The following is an 18415-nucleotide window of genomic DNA, read 5'->3' on the forward strand; positions in this document are numbered from 1 at the left end:
TGGACACCTGCACTCATGAGAATGTTGCATCTGCATCAAGGGAGATTTAGGTTACATATTAGGGAAATCTTTAACTACAAGGATAGTTAAGTTCTGGAATAGCCTTCCATCAGAGATTTTTAAGAACAGGTTGGACAAATACCTGTCAGGGAGATCCCCTCCAGCTCTACATTTTTATAGATGGGAGGCAATTGCCTCCCAAGTGTTTGTTGAAGGATTGCTTGTCTGGATCCACTTGTGCTGCTTTCCCATTTGTTTTTCCCTCATAGTCCACCATTTCCTGCATGAATGTATTCTGGCAGAAATCTTTTAACCCAATACACAGTACTTCACCTCATTGACCAAGTCACAAACAATGGTCATTTAATCTAGCTTGAGATATACTTGCAACTTTCAATGTTTCTTTAAACAACCTCTATGTTAGTAGATTTTAAATGTATAGTAGTTCACAAACCTTTTATGTAGTATGTTCAATAGTATCAGCTGGTATTTATAGTGTATTTCTCCCATAATTAGAAGAGAAAAGAAATTTGAATTAGACAGGGTTATTTATATAATTTGGACACATATTGAAATGCAGCATTACTGATCAATAAAGGGCAACAAGTCATTCACAGCATGCACATTTTGAATTACAGGCTTTTCCTAACATAGTTGCAATAGCCTAATACAGCTGCAATATATTGCAATATGCAATAGCCATAGGGCATAGCTTAAGGGTCCGAATACGGAAATAACGAACAGTGAATTTAGAAAAAGAGGAAAGCAGACAGCCAGTAAGGGATTACTTGTAAGAAAGTCTAGAATTCTGCCCCCCCAAAAAACAATTACATTATTGTACTTCAGAATCTCTTGTTTCATACCAATTACAATGTAATTTACACCCCACAGCCATTTATTTTTAGATTGAGAAATTATAAGATGTTGTTTTGATACCATTTCTGAGACAGTTAACTATGAGGGCCAGCATTTGTCCATTTCTTGAAGCCTATGACTACTCTTGAGCCTCAGGTTTTAACTCCAGTTTCCGAAATGGTGCCAAGCACTGTTTGTCTCAACCTACACAGAGAAACCATGCTTAGCATTGCTTCAGTTGCAGCCTCTCTGTGGCTAGTTCATTTTGGCAAGGTATTTTAGACAAAACTTCAAAACCCAACTGCACAGGGTATTTCACTGAGACAGGGGAGCTTACTGTAACACAACAATCCCCAGACCATTAATAACAGTTTGGTCTTGTTTGCATGGATGAGTTCAAAACACAAGTGTTATGGTTTCCAAACACATGGTTCCATCTTATCTGTACAGGGAAGGCCAAACATTCCAGTTTTAGGGTACTTGGGAAAGTTACATTATGTTCTCATTGAGAATACAGTGGGAAATCCTTAAGTTATATTTTTGTCATCTAGTTTGAGTCATTAAACCTTTTTTCATCAATTTCCGTGGCTCACAAAGAACCAGGATTGATAGTGTTAAAGCAGCTCAGCTTCTTCAGAGACATTGTTAATTTATACCTTCTCATGATGACCCTTAACAGCAGATGAGTTTTTAACTGCAGTCAGGTGACACTTCAGTGGTATAGAAGGCAATTTCTTGCACTGTCAGTACTTGACAATAGACACTTTACAGCCTGACTAATCTAAAGTCTATTAATGAGACACTAAAATGCTAATGAATAAAAGGGATGTTAAAGTTTCTTTGATGCATTTTATTCATTTAAAAGTTGCAGCTCTCATAGGTAGGCATATAAAATGGTTTATTACACACATTTTATGCATTATTCATTTTTAAAATGCATTTGCTATTTATTCGTTTGTTAATTTAAGTAGGCTTCATTGTACTTAAAGTGAAAATTAGTAGTTTCACATAGCTCTGCATTTCACAGATTTTACTTATTGTGGTAGAGAAAGGAAAGCAGGAATAGAGAAGGAAAATCCACAGTATCATCCACAAACATGCCTCCTTTCTCATGTCTGTTATTTTTCATTCCAAAACAGGATGTGCTCCTGAAGGCCCATTCCTGCAAGCCCCGTGGGGAGGGATAGCTCAGTGGTTTGAGCATTGGCCTGCTAAACCCACGGTTATGAGTTCAATCCTTGAGGGGGCCATTTAGGGATCTGGGGCAAAAATAAGGGATTGGTCCTGCTTTGAGCAGGGGGTTGGACTAGATGATCTCCTGAGGTCCCTTCCAACCCTGATATTCTATGAAACGAGAGTTCTGCTCAGAGACATATTTCAGAACTGGGCTGTAACTGTTGTATTGAGGAGATGTATTTGGCTTATACCTTAATGGACAGTTTTGGAGTCATTAATTCATAAATGAAAACTCCAATAGCTTTTTGTAGGCCGAGCCAACAAGAAACAGCACACTCCGGTCCTCATGAACATGCAAGTACATAGTGTGAGAATGTGGTATCTCCTCCAGAATAAGAAAGAGAAACATAACCAGGAGTAAGACTACTTACCAAGTGGAAAAGAGAGAGAGAGAGAGAGAGAGAGAGAGAGATGCTGGAAAGAACAGCTAGCGACAAAGTTGCTACTTAGGGCTGCAGCCGTTTGCCTCTGTCACATTAAAGGAACATTCCCAGAAAGGCATCCCGGAAGGAAGTTCCTGTAAGAGAGTAAACAGATTATTACTCTGAATTTTCAAATTCTTATAATAAGGAATTATAAACATCGTATTTACAGTGAAAAACCTCTGTCAAGGTGTAGCTAAATGTCTTTCCCTCACATATTCTTCTGCTTCTGAAGATCTTTAATAAACTTATTTCTGATGCAATTGCTTTCCTCCATTTTAAGTCTTCCTTTGATTTTCAGTGACTGTACCATGGAGAGATAAAGCTAAGGATACCCCCCTCTTTTTCTGGTATTATACTCATTCACACAGAAATGGCTTGTGACATCTCAGAGCATTGGAGCTATTGCTTTGGGTTTACTGACCTGTCAAAACCAAAACAAGCCTTCAGAACTTAGTCCATTCTATTGTACATGCCATAGTAATCTTGGAAGAGCTCATGTGAGCAACATTAAAAAAAAGCCTGCCATTGGTTCATTGTACTACAGCAAATAAATAATCACTTTGGGGGCAAACATTTCCACATCACAGAGACTCAGGAAGGGGTAAAAGGGCCCAGATAACAGTGTAGCAGAACTCAGAGAGCTTCAAAGAAATAGTCACTTTACTGGGTAAGATTTTGGAACCTTACAGAGATAGCTGGGAACGAGGCATTGAAACCCTGGAGAGCCAATGGGTCAATTCAGGAACAGACCATATGTAAACATAGGCATCCATAAGGAGATAAGTAACAGGTACACACACCACTGGGGCACATCCTTGTGCCTGTGGACTAGCTCTCACCCAGTCTGGCACTCCTTTCCATCAGTTGCTCACACCACAGTGCTCCTCTCTCTCTTTCTAGGGCTCATGGTGCTCCTTCCTTGTGACTTGGCCCTCTAGATAGGTCACTGTTTAGTCCTCCCCTTTAGGGCTGTCAAAGCCCCTCTGGACAAGCAGTCCATACACCACGTCAGGCAGTCTACCAATTCAAATCCAGGCCCTGTGCTACCCAGTGGCTGATGGACTAGTACGCAAGTCCAGGTTCCCCTAAATTCCAACTCAGGGACTCTATGCCAAGCAACCATAATCTACTCAATCTCAGTCCCTACCACTGTTTCCTTGGGCTTTTTAAAACTTCATTTCTGTAACTCCTAGCCAACCTCTAAGTTTATAAGCCCAAGCTTCCACTGCTTCCAATGTCTACTCCCCCCAGCTTCTTGACAGACTCTGTAGTCTCCCCCTTCAACACCACCTTGCCCACAGCCAACATAATTTTCTTTAGGAGGTGATTAGAAAGCACCTCCTTACAGCCCCCTCTTGTACTCAACTTCCTGGGTTTATACAAGCCCCAGCTACCCTACCGCAGCTAGGCTTCATCTCCAGTTAGGCTTTATCCAGCCCTGCCCTCCTCCAGGTGCAGGCTATAAGGTTAATTGGTCCTTTTTAACTTGCTCAGACCTTGTGTGAAGTGAACACTCTCTCACAAGACCTCTCCTCCATGGGGTTCTTTGCATCTACCTTCTCTGGCAGCACAACTCCTTCAGGAGAGGTGTCAGGACTGGCTTTTCCTACCAAGCATACACCTTCTGTGTAGGCTAAAGCAGATGCTGCATTCTGTAAAGCATGCATAACATGAAATTGAACCTTCATAAGTCGAGCAGAAAGGCCACTAAACCAGTGCTTAATCCCATCTGATGCCATATTAAGGATAGAAAGTAAGAGATTTAGAACTCTTATATGCCTCTCACTTTATAGCAAGAAAAAAAGAAACTGGAGCATGGTTTTTTTTATTGTGCTATTTCAGGGTGCAATTGCATGACTGAATTCTGTCCAGAAACCAGTCTCATAGGATTACATCACTTGACTGTAATTTGTCTGTCATTTGCAGTTTGCTAGAATGGTATTGAGTTTAGCTGCTTTGTTATACCCAATGTTTTCAGATGAGTGTGTGTGTGTAGGGAGTCTTTTGTTTGTTTGTTTTTCAGTTTTGAGAAGACAGCTGAATAACCATCCAAATAACCATGGTATAAATCTTTGTTAGGCTACATTTTACTGTTAGCATTTGGCCTTTCTCTGCAATTACAGTTCATCATCCATAAATAGTATTTGACAGTCTATTAATTTTCTACTAGAATCTTCCATTATTGTTCACTTGAGCATGTAGTTCAAACTACTTTGGGATCCAGCTGGTAGTGACCACTATCGTTAAAGAGGAATTCCAACTTCCATACAACCCTCTCCTTTTTCAGTTGCTCATAACTTTCTCAGACAAATTCCATCAGGCTGAAAATTTCATGTTTGTTCTAAGCCCAAGGTTGAATTATTTTGGAAAGCATGAATAAACTTACTTCAACCATTTGAGTTAAGCTAGCATGAAAAATACAGCACACTTTCCCCATATGTCCTAATTGAAATTTTGAAGCATGCAAATCTCACAAAAAGGCTAATACTACACCCTCCAAACCAGGTTGTTTCATAGATCATCAATGAGAAAGGAAAAATTATTCATGTCTAATGAAAATTGGTTCAGTAATTGTAAACCTATGAACATTTAGAGTCACATATTTGTTTAAAGATTCCCTAAGATAAATAGAGCCATGTTAATGCGTCCTGAGTTTAGGACTAATCAATTAATAGCTCCTCAGTGAAATCCACTTCAATTTAGGATTATTTAGGTAAGGTTGCACTACAATTTAGCAGTGTCTTTTCCTAAGAAAACCTGGAAAATTAAACACAATAGCTAACATTAATGCAACATTCAAGGTAAGAAAGCAAGCGCTCAGAAATCAGGATATTCCAAAACTTATGATTTTTCCTCCAGTTTCAACTCTGCTACTTTCAAGACAAACAGTCATTTTTACTCCTGTTTTCTTCATTAAGTGTAAATATTAATGTATTGGAGTTTGTGTTGTTTAGTCTATTCTGTTGCATAAGATGAACAGGGTGTGCCATGTGGCCAGACTAATATTATAATTATTATTTATTGATAATTTATCCTGTCCTAGTGCCAAAGGCCCCAGTCAGGACTGGAGGTCCCATTTGTGCTGACCCCTGTGCAGACACATGACATGACGAGACAAACCCTGCCTCAAAGATCTTACAATCTAAAAGACACAAAAAACAAACAAGGGGAAGGGGAAACAGCTATCTCAGGGGTTGGCGACCTGCAGCACGCATGCCAAAGGCAGCACACGAGCTGATTTTTAGTGGCACTTTGTTGCCAGTGAAGGTCCCGGCCGCTGGCCCCGCTCAGCCCACTGCCAGCCTGGATGGACGGAACCCCGGGCCGGCAGCAGGCTAAGCAGGACCGGCGGACGGAACCCCAGACTGGCAGCAGGCTGAGTGGCTCAGTGTGCCGCCGGTCTGGGGTTCCATCTGTCGCCCGTGCTGCCGGTCTAGAGTTCTGTCCGCTGGCCCCTGCCAGCCAGGGTCCCAGCCGCTGGCCCCGCTCAGCCCACTGCCGGCCCAGGGTTCCGTCCATCCAGGCTGGCAGTGGGATGAGCGGGGCCAGCGGCCGGGAACCCACCAGCAGCGCGGGCGGCAGACAGAACCCCAGAGCAGCAGCACGCTGAGCCGCTAAGCCTGCTGCTGGTGTGGGGTTCCGTCTGCCGCCCGCACTGCCAGTCTGGGGTTCTATCCGTCAGCCCCTGCCAGCTGGGGTCCCGGCCGCCAGCACCGCTCAGCCCGCTGCTGGCCCTGGGTTCCATTGGGTGGGGCCCTGTAAATGTAAAATTTATTACTGGCATGCAAAACCTTAAATTAATGAAGACTTGGCACGCCACTTCTCAAAGGTTGCCAACCCCTGAGCTATATCATACACGTGAATCAAACTATCTTGTTAGTTACATTGTATTTAAAGAGAACAAACGAGGTCATGGGGAAATGGCAGGCGAGGAAGAGGTAACATGATCAAGGGAGTAGAAAAAAGGAAGGAAGGTGAAGAGGAACACTTAGAGGAAGGGTGTGAAAGACAGGTAGGGAGAGGAAGGAGTAGGTAGGGTAAGAAGGATGAAGAGAAGCATGGAGGGCAGCGTGAATGAGGGAGGCAGATGAAAGACTATAAGGGGAGGAGCGGTAAATGACTACATAAGGTGCAGGTCAGTGGAGAATCTTATCATTTCTCTTTGTGTTCACAGAGATTATTAATCTAAGGCCAGATCCTGATTTCTAGGGCCAAAATAGGTTATTTAATCTAGGTCCAAAATGAGAAAAGACTGCATAAAAATGAAGTAAGGATCTCAGGCTTTGCCCTCTCCATTTATATTATCTAGCTTACTTTCAACATTCTCCTTAGCAAACTACTGCTTCCTATTACAAAAGTAAAGTATTACACATTCCGCTGTGTGTTATTAGTCAATAATGTTCTCATTAAAACTAAGGTTCTTACAAAAAAAAAAAAAAAAAGGAGTACTTGTGGCACTTTAGAGACTAACAAATTTATTTGAGCATAATCTTTCGTGAGCTACAGCTCACTTCATCAGAGTGACTTGCAACACTTGATTTGTCTTAGGAGCTGGGGTAAAGATTTGTACAAATAAATTAATTGTAGCAGTGTTTGTCTGAATTGAAAATATTCACATCTACCAGTGAGAGTTGATGATCAATGCCTCTAAATCTAATCTGGGAAGCAATGATATGAAAGCTAATGATCTCACCAAGTCTTTGTCACAATGCTTTTAAAGATAACAAGCTGTTGTATGACTGGTAAAATCTTAGTAGTTATTAACTGGATGGTAATTGGTGAATAAGTGTTGTAGGATCAGTGTCACCAATTGTGAACCTGCTAGTCTCCTTTGTTTGCTAAAGTTTTATATTTTCAGCCCCAGTAAACATGTGGCTTTGAATCTCCATACTTACAATGCAATCATTACCTAATAACCTTTCCACACATCCGTTTTCATCTTATCAGCTTCAACCAGAACATACCCAAGACTTTGTCTCTCTAACAACTTCCAGAAGAGTTTGTAACCAGTCATGGCAAGGTTGGTCCTCTGTATGAACTGTGTCCGTATACAATATAGTTAATACCAAAATTTATGATCACTCTTGAAATATTCTTTCCCCAGAAAATTGCTGCTGATTGAGGCTGAACTCATAAATATTTACTCCCTCCAGTCAAGTTATTTTGAATTTGAGCTGTATTGTCAAAAGAAGCTTGTGCGCTTTCTGTCTTAACAGAGCTTTGAGCACAAAGAAGTTTGTTCCTGAATTTAAAAAGACCCATTCTCAGTGCTTCTACAACTACAAATTGACACTACTGATTTTAGGTTAGTAAATTAAGGAATCCTTGTTTTTAAAGGATCCCTTCACTACTTCAACTGACACCAGAAAAATTATCTTTACAAAAAACAAAAAATTTAACCCACTTTTTATTATTTGGTGTACTATTGTTCCCAGATTCCCCTTAACATCAGATTCTTCAAGCCAAATATAACAAAAAATAAAGGAGATAGTTCATGGTTTGATATTTCTTGTGTTGTTTAAAAAAAAAAAATCAGATGTGGGAAAACAAATAGTATTTCCTTTCAAACATCAGCAAATAGAAATACCAAATTTTAATTAAGTGGAAAATTCTCTCTCCTCCTCCTCCCCGCCCCCCCCACAGGTGCAGAAGTCCACAGACATAGCAAAATTGGTGTGATCCTGTTGCATGGGGAAACAAAGGGAAAGACAGGTTTTACGGAACTGTGGCAGAGTTTCGCACTCTCTGTGCACCATGGAGCTGTGGAAGCTCTCTGAATGCTATGGGAATAGAATATGGACCAGGTGTGGGTCTGGTCACTTCAGTACTACATGGATCCACCAACCATTGCTGTTTGTGGCGGGGGAATGGCAAGGCATACGTGGTACAGCCCTGGAGCTGGAGTAACAGTGATGAGATGGCTTTATTAATGCTCTGCAGCCTAATATGGGGTCGGGACTCTTTTCTCCCAGCACCTAATAAACTACCCAGCTGCTCAGGTTGTGTGCTCAAGGATAGAATTTGGGACTAGTTTGCTCAGTGTGTTTTTAGCTGAAATGCAATGAGTGCATCTGCATTTAGATTTTAAAGTCCCGGACTAGTAAGGAAAGAGCACCTCATGCTACATTCTAACAATCCCCTGTGGTGGATGCATGGAGGTGATGCTTTTGGGATGCCGTCTCATAGTTTCATCAAGTTTACGGGCAGAATTGATCATTAGAGCACCTAGTCTGACTCCTTGTATATCATAGGCCATACCAAAGCATTTCAGTCCTCAGGAGACTAAACTTGTGTGCACAGGTAGAGAACAGGAGAGACTGAAGTGCCATCAATGCCTGAGGCCCCTGCCACGACAAGCATACCAGTTATCCTTCTGATGGATCTAGCCATGCAGTGCCATGACTGCACATTGCCCCACAATCTCTAAATACTAAAGCATTGCTACAATCACACTAATATATGTGTATAAGCCTGAGAATACATTATATACTATGGGCTTAGGTAGTTTACATTTAGTGAGGAACTTGTATTTAAGTGAAGTTTACATTAAGCCTCCTTGTGCTGCTGATACAGTAGCTTAGCCACGAATGCAGTGTCAGGTATTTTTATCTCGTGCAAGAATATGCTTCCATGAGCAATTATAATCTAATTAAAGTCATTAATGTTTATACCCTGGGGAAATATTCAGTTATTCATAGGCATCTGAGCTTTTCCTGTCTCCCCATCCTCACCATAATTTATCCTTTGTTGAACACTTCTGAGAATATACAGAAATTATTTCCCTGACACCCTGAAGCAGGGAAGTAGCCTATGGCAATGTTTTCAATGCTTCTGTTTAGAGTTACACGGAATAAAAATGACTAATATATCTCTTAAAAGTATCAGAGCTGGAGTCAACTTTTGTGGCCAGTTCTTATTTTGTATTCCTCTTACACTGTAGGATGGTAAAGCTTTTCATAACATAAATCATAGATTAATCAGCCTGTAGCTTTTTATTACTCTAAAATTCAGGTGTATAAACAGGAGTGTCTGAGAATACTAATGTACTGGTGACTTCACAACCTTAGTACCAGCATCTGTGATGTTGTAATGCTTCTATGAACAAGTTCTCCTTTGTAGTTAAGAAGAAATATATAAAGCAAGTGAAATAGTGAATTTTAAAATAGAAGAGAACTGAACGGTTGAAAATATTATTATATAGCAAACTTTTTTATCTACTGAATGGCAAAGGATTGAGTGTCAAAACACTAAGGCACGGCCTTCAAATCTTTCCCTACTAGGGCCTGATTCAAAGCCCATTGAAGTAAATACAAAGTTTCCCACTAGACTTTGCATCAAGCATCTCTATTTCTCACAGCGCCTATTTATTATACTCATAGAATCTGTTTAAGCTAGGAAAATTATCCATCACTCACAACAAGCATCAGCAATGGCTTCTCACTCCTGGCCTCCCTCAAATAGGGCAAGCCATTACCAGCATCCTAGACAGACAACATGATTTCATTTCTACAGTCAAATGCACAGCGCCATCTGGGGACCTGATACGTCTGGAGGAATCCGCTTTGCTAGTTATTCATTACTGTGGGTAAAATGTGCTTAGTATGTTATTTTTTCCCACTGAAGCCCCTCATGCCCCCCCCAAAATACATTTCGCATCCCCTCCAGGGGGGCCTGCCCCCCCAGTTTGAGAGTCTCTGGCCTCATGTGATTTGTGCAAAGGGTGTTGTGAATGGCCTGGTGATATCTACATTAGCAGCCTGACTATATTCAAGTGCAGAGAGAACACATCACTGACACGATCACACACAGGCATTTTCCATATGTAGGCTGTGCTAGTCGTTTTTCTAAGATATTCCCAAGCACTGCTAAGAACAGCATCTCAGCCAGCAGTAGCAATGCTTTGAGCACACATGAAGTATGTCCACACTGTGTTTTAAAACCCACAGAAATGAGTCTCAGAACCCAGGTCTACAGACTCAGACTCGAGCCACAGAGGAGCTGTGTAGACATTTGGGCTTGGGCTGAAGCACAGGCTCTGAAGCCCACGGAGGGGGTTGGGCAGTGCTTAATTTGTGTCAGGGCTTGCTAGGGCTCAGCCCCGGCACCTCTACGCTTGACAGTTCATAGCTCCGGCACCTCTGGCTTGCTCCATCAGTTATGAATATAAAAAATTGCTTGAGCCCAGGCTCCTCTTTCATTACAAAGTAAGCACTGGGGTTGGGTTTCAGAGCCCAAGTCCCAGCCCGAGCCACATGTCTACACTGCTGTTTTTAGTACCCTAATATGAACCCAAGTCTGCAGACCCAGGCATAGGCGCCGACACCATGGGTGCTCCGGGGCTGGAGCACCCATGGGGAAAAATTAGTGGGTGCTCTGCACCCACTGACAGCCAAGCACCCATGGGTTAGAGGGGAAGTTGGTGCCTATGGACCCAGGCTCCAGGACTCACTGCCATGGCTTTTAAAATGCAGCTTAGATGTACAACTGGAGACAGGGCTCCAACTAGATGCCAGCATTTCAAGCAGAGTCTTGTCTAAAACCTGCTCTGAGCAGGTTTTACAACATGGTAGTAAAAATGACAGCAGTCGCTGGCATGCTACCTATACTAGCGCTATTACTTTTACTGTTGTTATCATTTAGAGCTGCTCAAAGTCTTTTGAATTTCATAATGTCTAAATTAAAGATTAGGAAAAAACTGATGAAAGTCTCCCCCACTTTTTGAAAGCCGACTTTGGAGCTGGTTGAAGATCTTCAAAATTTCAAGTTTGGGGTAAAATTTTTGAAAAAAGTTGTGATTTCTTCCCCCCACTAACTAGCATTATAAGGCTAGTGTGGAATCATTCAGATGGTGGGAGTGAAACTAGTGTAGACAAGACTGTAGAGGTGGCAAGAGTGGAATTATTCAGAGATGGAAGCAGAGGACAACACACCTGTTCACTCAACCTCTTTATCAGTAACTCCCATTGAACCTGCTTGAATGTACTCCTACAGTAACACAGTCTGATCCCACAATACTATGCTCTCCACCATTTCTTCCACTGTGAGAATCCTGTAGGATTTAGAAGGAACTGAGGCCAGCACTTACACTGCTTAACTTAAAGTATGTGCTTAACTGCTTTCCCAAAGTGAGACCTAAACCAATACGGTTCTGAAAAACCTATATATTTGAACAGAAGATAAACACCGTAGGCTTTTTAAACCATTCAAGAGCACGGATATAATTTTCTTAAGTGGTTTTAAAGCTGATTTTTAAAAACCTATCAAACAGGCAAACACTCTAGGGTTTTCCACAAGGGCCTCCCTCCCTGGCTTCTGCTTCCACTTCCATTTCTGAAGGATGGGAGAAGCTAAATTATGAAACTTTAAAAAATGTGCATTGACTTTTTCAAAATATGTACACATGGCACCCAGTTATGTATGCCTACTTTGGGGCTTTGCTCAGCTTAGGCTGCCCAAATCAGTATTCAGCCCCCAAAACACCCGTATTAGGTTCCTAATGTAGATGCTAATTAGAGATGCATCTAGTTTTAAGATAGGCACTCTAATTTAGGCATCTAAAGCCTGGTCTACACTAGAAAATTAGGTCTGTTTAATTACAGTGGTCAGAGGTATGACAAATCCATACCCCAAAACAGCGCTGTTAAGCAAACCCAAGTCCCTGAATAGAGCACTAGGTCGATGGAAGGATTTCTTCCATCAACATAGCTACTGCCTCCTGGGCAGGTGGATTACCTATGCCAGCAGGAGAATCCCTCCCATCGGCATAGGTAGCATCTAGATCCTACAGTGAAATGCTACACTGGCACAGCTGTGCTGCTGTAGCATTTTAAGTATAGACAAACCCTTAGTTTCAAAATTATGTTCTGACTATTAAGTTATCACTTCAACCTCCCAGTGCCACTGCAGAGAACCACCATTCTCTTCACATGCTCTACTGTTTTAAATTCTGGGAATACTTTTAGTCACTGGAAAATGGATTTGTTTGATTAATTTGTGTATATGTGTGTGTGTTCTCCTGTGAACTATTCAAGTGTTGAGTTTAATTGAGCTACAGCTGGTCCTAACTGCATATGCAGAGAGTAGGGATTTACTGACTGATTGACTGTCTCTACCTTTTAACCTGGATGAAGACGTGTGAAGTAAGAGGTGACATTTGCTGAGGATACAAAACGATGGGGAGGGCAGTATGAAGGAGGAGGGTAATAAATTGAATAGATTTAAAAGCATGAGAAATCAGGTGGCTGACATAGAATGAAGAAAGCTAGGCACACTAGTTAGATTACATTAAATCAAAGATTTTATCCATAAATCTTCAATTCAAGTTGAACAGAGTGAAAGAGACAGAACAAACATTAATATTCCAATGACAATGCAAGCCTTCTTTGGAGAGCAGAATAAATTAAAGCCTCTCACTTTTAAAGCCCTCCAGCTGACAAGAACTTAGTTCCATTGGCACCATACCCAGTCACAGCTGTTCAAGTGACAGCAGATAGGGAGGGGTAGGAGCAAATGGGAATGGGAAATGTTTATAAAAAGAAAAGGGTTAAAAACCAGAGTACAGAAGGAACCAGGAAAATGGTTTTGATCTTTAAAAAAAAACTGGAAAGAATTAAAAAAAGTGTTCTGTTGGATCCCTTTCCTCCAGCTTACCCTCATGCCCCCGCCGCATCTGAAGAGGTTGTCAACACTGGCATGGAGCAGTGGTCTGCTGTCCAGACACAGCATCAAATTCTTCTGCCCTTACTCATGCTGAGCAGTTATTGCCCAAGCATCCATTCAGGAAACAAAACATTGCTTAACATGAGCAAGGAGGACAGGATCAAGCCCACAATGTGGCTGGCCCTATGTAGGGGAGAAAGAGCAAAAGGAAGTAGAAGGCTCTTCAACTTAGCAGACAAAGGAATAACAAAGTCCAATGGCTGGAAGCTGAAGCGAGAGAAATCCACACTAGAAATAAGGTCTCCATTTTTAACAGTGAGAATAGTTAACCATTGGAACAATTACCTATAAATATGGTAGATTCTCCATCAATGGTTGTCCTTAAATGAAGATTGGATACCTTTTTAAGAGAGATGCTCAAACAGAAGTTACACTGCATCAAGCTTAGTTACTTGGTGAAAACTCATTGGCCTTTGTTATGCAAGAGGTCAGATTAGATGATATAATGGTTCCTTCTGGCCTTAAAATACATGAATCTATAAAGCAGGGAGGCTCCGTGGTCCTTCTTGCTTCCTTATGGGATGCACAGGACCAGTGGCAGTCAGGCCCTAAATTAGGAGTGCTCAAAGTCTACTAAAAACCATGCACATGCGCATACACACAAAATAAAGTGGAAGGCATCTACGCATACCCCACTCACTTCTGCTCATGGGCTTCCACTTCTGGCCTTTCCCCCCTGGCTTGGAGTTGATTCATTGCAAAGAAAGGCAAGATAAGAGACCAGAGATTAAAAGTTACCAGGGAATATACATACTCAATAGACATATCCTACCATACACCAAGAATGGAGGATCAAGGTGGTAGTGGGAGATAAAATTTCTCTCACCCTTCATCACAGTGAATACAGTATGTAAGATAAACAACCAAAGGCAGCAGCAACAGGACTGTGGATGCTCTGCCTCCAGCTGCTTGCCCCCTAGCATTCAAGAGAGGTGCCATGAACAAGCCCTGCCTTAATTTCCCCTCAGCCAGGTATAGACCAATCCAAACAGACCTTCTGTGCATCCAAGAATGCCCCCCTTCAGGGCTTCATTTATTAACAGAAATTAGCGCAAACATAAGCAAGACCTTACTCAGGTAACTTCCAGGGCATCTGCAGTCCCGGGTCAGTCAAACTAGCATTATAGAATTACCTCTGGCTTCTTCCTTCAGGACTCTAGTTCCCTTCTCTCCGAATAGTTTTCTTCTCCCAAAAACAGTCACAGACCCCTTCCCTTGAGAGTACTCCTGCTCCTTCCACTTGAGGAACAGTGTCTGTGTCTCTCCCTGAATTCCTTCCCTTGGTCTACTCCTGTTTGCTCTCAGGGTACTCTCTCCCTCTCAAGTTGCCTTCTTCTCACAAGCCTCTTCATCTCAAAGCCACCTTCCTTCTGACAGCACTCTCTGTGATTGAGCCTGTCAAGGTTCCTTCCCCACTCTGAATGCTAGGGTACAGATGTGGGGACCTGCATGAAAAACCTCCTAAGCTTATCTTTACCAGCTTAGGTCAAAACTTCCCCAAGGTACAAAATATTCCACCCTTTGTCCTTGGATTGGCCGCTACCACCACCAAAAAAATACTGGTTACTGGGGAAGAGCTGTTTGGGAAATATCTTTCCCCCCAAAATACTTCCCAAAACCTTGCACCCCACTTCCTGGACAAGGTTTGGTAAAAAGCCTCACCAATTTGCCTAGGTGACTACAGACCCAGACCCTTGGATCTTAAGAACAATGAACAATCCTCCCAACACTTGCACCCCCCCTTTCCTGGGAAATGTTGGATAAAAAGCCTCACCAATTTGCCTAGGTGACCACAGACCCAAACCCTTGGATCTGAGAACAACGAAAAAGCATTCAGTTTTCTTACAAGAAGACTTTTAATAGAAATAGAAGTAAAGAGAAGTAAAGAAATCACCTCTATAAAATCAGGATGGTAGATACCTTACAGGGTAATTAGATTCAAAACATAGAGAACCCCTCTAGGCAAAACCTTAAGTTACAAAAAAGATACACAGACCGAAATAGTTATTCTATTCAGCACAATTCTTTTCTCAGCCATTTAAAGAAATCATAATCTAACACATACCTAGCTAGATTACTTACTAAAAGTTCTAAAACTCCATTCCTGGTCTATCCCCGGCAGAAAACAGCATACAGACAGACAGAGACCCTTTGTTTCTCTCCCTCCTCCCAGCTTTTTAAAGTATCTTGTCTCCTCATTGGTCATTTTGGTCAGGTGCCAGCGAGGTTACCTTTAGCTTCTTAACCCTTTACAGGTGAGAGGAGTTTTCCCCTGGCCAGGAGGGATTTCAAAGGGGTTTACCCTTCCCTTTATATTTATGACAGAGCCTCAGCAGCCTTTTAATAGGGTACTGGCACTCCTCTACTAATTGACCATCAGAAAGCCACCATAAGTTTGGCTCTCCTTAAAGGGCCAACTGACCTATGACAAAGCCCTTGCAGTGGTATTAATTTTTTAAAGGAAATGAACAAGTATTTAGAGAGATAAACATATTTGTCAGGGCACAATTGCTAACTACAGAAGGGTACACAGGAGTTGTCGGTTGGATGCTCTGTGTTCCTAAACTGGAAGTAAACAGGGGGACTTTCTTGATTTTGTGCAGAATATTTAGAGAAGTGAGTGTAGAAGGATGGTAAAAAAAACTCTAAAAACAAAGCATTTCAGCAATAGATTTCCACATGCAAAACAAATGTGTTTTTTTAAAATCTCAAATATGTTTTAGTAACAACTGAATTTTAAAAATCAGGACTTAATTCAATTTTACTGCTGGAAAAAATGTGACATAAAATTTGCTCTGTACGATTTTGCACCCAAGTTGTTGAAATCACATTTCAGCTCTCTCAGCTAGCAGACGATAACCTTTGCCCTCAACAGACAAGACTTTTACTTCTACTGTGGTAGAGTAATTAAAACCAGGACTATAAAAACTCTGATTCCCCCAAAGGATTTACTAAAATCCCCCAATTCCTTGTATTATTTTCCCCTATGTACTCTTTATAAACTCTCCTTTGAGGCCTCTTAAGCAAGCGTCTTTTAAAGTGCATTCGATTTGTAGAGTAATCTAGCTCCACCAAGTGACAATTTCTTGCGGTTGCCATTCTGTCAGTGAATTTGAAATAACATGAACGTGTACTGCACACTAAACCAGTCCAATAAAATTATTTTCTTTGTTGTGCAGGCTCTGAGTCAAACAGTTCATGACTGTAAAATAGCTTCTTTTCACTCTGATTATGTCACCTTGAAACACTAAACAGTTGGAATGAAATTCTTATTCGCCCAACCATTACTGGTTAATGCTAAACAGTTGTTTCACAAACGTGTTCAAATAATTAGTAGCAATTACAGTAATATCTTTTGAACTAATATGCAGGGGAGATAGATTAATTGACTGAGTTCTGCTGGCTTCCAGAAGCAGAAGCTAGATTGTAGGCCCACAGGTATGGAAGGGCTGACTGTGGGCATAGATACACAAACCACCCACAGTCTCTACCTACAGGGGCACGAAAGACCGTGCATTGGGAAAGCTCAAAGCAAAGTGGAGGTGCTTGCTGACAGACAGTCCCCAGCATGGGTAACATAACATCTACCTGTTGTATTCTGCATAACATTTGTGAAAGCAAAGGTAAGAAGTTTAAAATGCCAAGTAGCGAGGAGGCTTCGGGCCTTGCAGCAAGCTATGCACAACTAAACAGGAAAGCTGTACCACTAGAATCTGTGACTGTTGTGAACGTTTATTGGGCCAAGCCTGTGAACCAATTCAGAGACGCTTTAGCCCAGATCCACAAAGGTATTTAGGATTTCAATTGGAGTTAGGCACCTAAATACCTTTGAGAATCTGGACCTTTATGCTCATCCTTTACAGATACAAAGGGGCATGAGGGGATGGATCTTGCTGAAGCCTAAAACTAGCTCAATCAAATGTTAGCATTTGATGTTCTTGAATAGAATTGTTTTCCTAGTTGGTTGTGGGGTTTACGTCATATAATTTTCTTTTTATCCTAATATCTTTTATCTTATTATAATCTTTTTATCATCATTTGCATTTATAGCATTTTGGATGAGGACAGTTACGGAATAGTTAAGCAGCATTGTTTAATTTAGAGTACTTTTCATGAGCAATTAGCAGAGATAGAAATGCTGCTAATCAACTTTGTTTAACAAACGAATATGCAGGTCAGTTGCAATACCGAGGGCAACCCCTTTCCTCCCACACAATATGGTTTCTGGACTATGCAGAGATAAAATTAATACGCTGGGGATTCCAGTTTTCTCTGTCATGCTCACTAGAAGATGCAGAGTGCCCTAGGAATGCATGGGAGGGAGAAGATAAGTATGGGCAGTTCCGTAAGAGCTGCTGCTGTCCTGTATCATGGCATTATACTGAAGAACATGCCAAGGCCTGTGAGTTGGATAACAGTGCAAGTCACCTTTGGCCCTGTATGTACTCCCTCAGATGTTCAGAGTAGAACTCTTTCCCTTGCAACTGCATTTCTGTTTGGATTCTTTGTCCTCTTGTCTAAATCTGTCTTGTTTCTGAAAAAAAAAGAAGAAAAAGGTTGTGTTTTTCCTCCTTGAACTTAAAATTTTTGTCCCCATGAGACAAAAAAACAGATTCTCTTGTTTTCTGGTTTCTTCTGCTGAATTTAGTCCAGAACTCTGCTCTCTGTGTTCCTAGCTATCTGCTCACTCTCAATTATGGCCGTATTGCAGAAATGGTCTGTACGCTGGGAAATAAGGAGAAGAGTTATTTATGGCAGACAACCCTTGGAATGCAATAAAAGTAATAACTGTTCTCTTTCATATTCTAAAACCTTATAAAAAGGCACTCTGTCCTAGGATTAAAAATCCTAATTCTCCCCTATTTTAAACTGACTGTTGGGGATGAGTTAATGGAGGAAGGAGAGCAATGTGCATAGAGGGAAAAGGAGGGGCAGGTAGAGTACAAAGCAACTCTACAAGGATTAGTTGTTGGATGCTAACAGACACCATGAAAGAATCGGGGCTGAAGGGTCCATCAAAGGACAGGAATAGCCTATTCAAGCAAGTTGGAACAAAGCTGATAAATCTGCATTCAAATTATTCTAATGATGGATAATGGAAAATGTACTTCAGGACTCGGGAGGCAAAGTGAACTTCTGTGGGGACACGAAGAAATTAAACATTAAACCAGTAATGTGAT

General features: G+C 41.4%; 1 long non-coding RNA gene across 2 annotated transcripts; it reads right to left on the minus strand.

Annotated features, from left to right (window-relative positions):
* Positions 1 to 453: 453 nt before the first annotated feature.
* On the minus strand, positions 454 to 17723 carry LOC141981677 (uncharacterized). Of its 2 annotated transcripts, none has more exons than XR_012637880.1 (3): positions 17664 to 17723; positions 2463 to 2608; positions 454 to 503 (listed from the first exon to the last, which is right to left on the minus strand). It is a non-coding gene; the product is annotated as an uncharacterized LOC141981677 (long non-coding RNA). The 2 variants fall into 2 exon arrangements; XR_012637879.1 differs by lacking the exon at positions 17664 to 17723 and adding an exon at positions 15318 to 15405.
* Between the last annotated feature and the right edge of the window lie 692 nt (positions 17724 to 18415).

Source organism: Natator depressus, chromosome 2 (assembly GCF_965152275.1).
Source record: "Natator depressus isolate rNatDep1 chromosome 2, rNatDep2.hap1, whole genome shotgun sequence".
Classification (NCBI taxonomy): Eukaryota; Metazoa; Chordata; order Testudines; family Cheloniidae; genus Natator; species Natator depressus.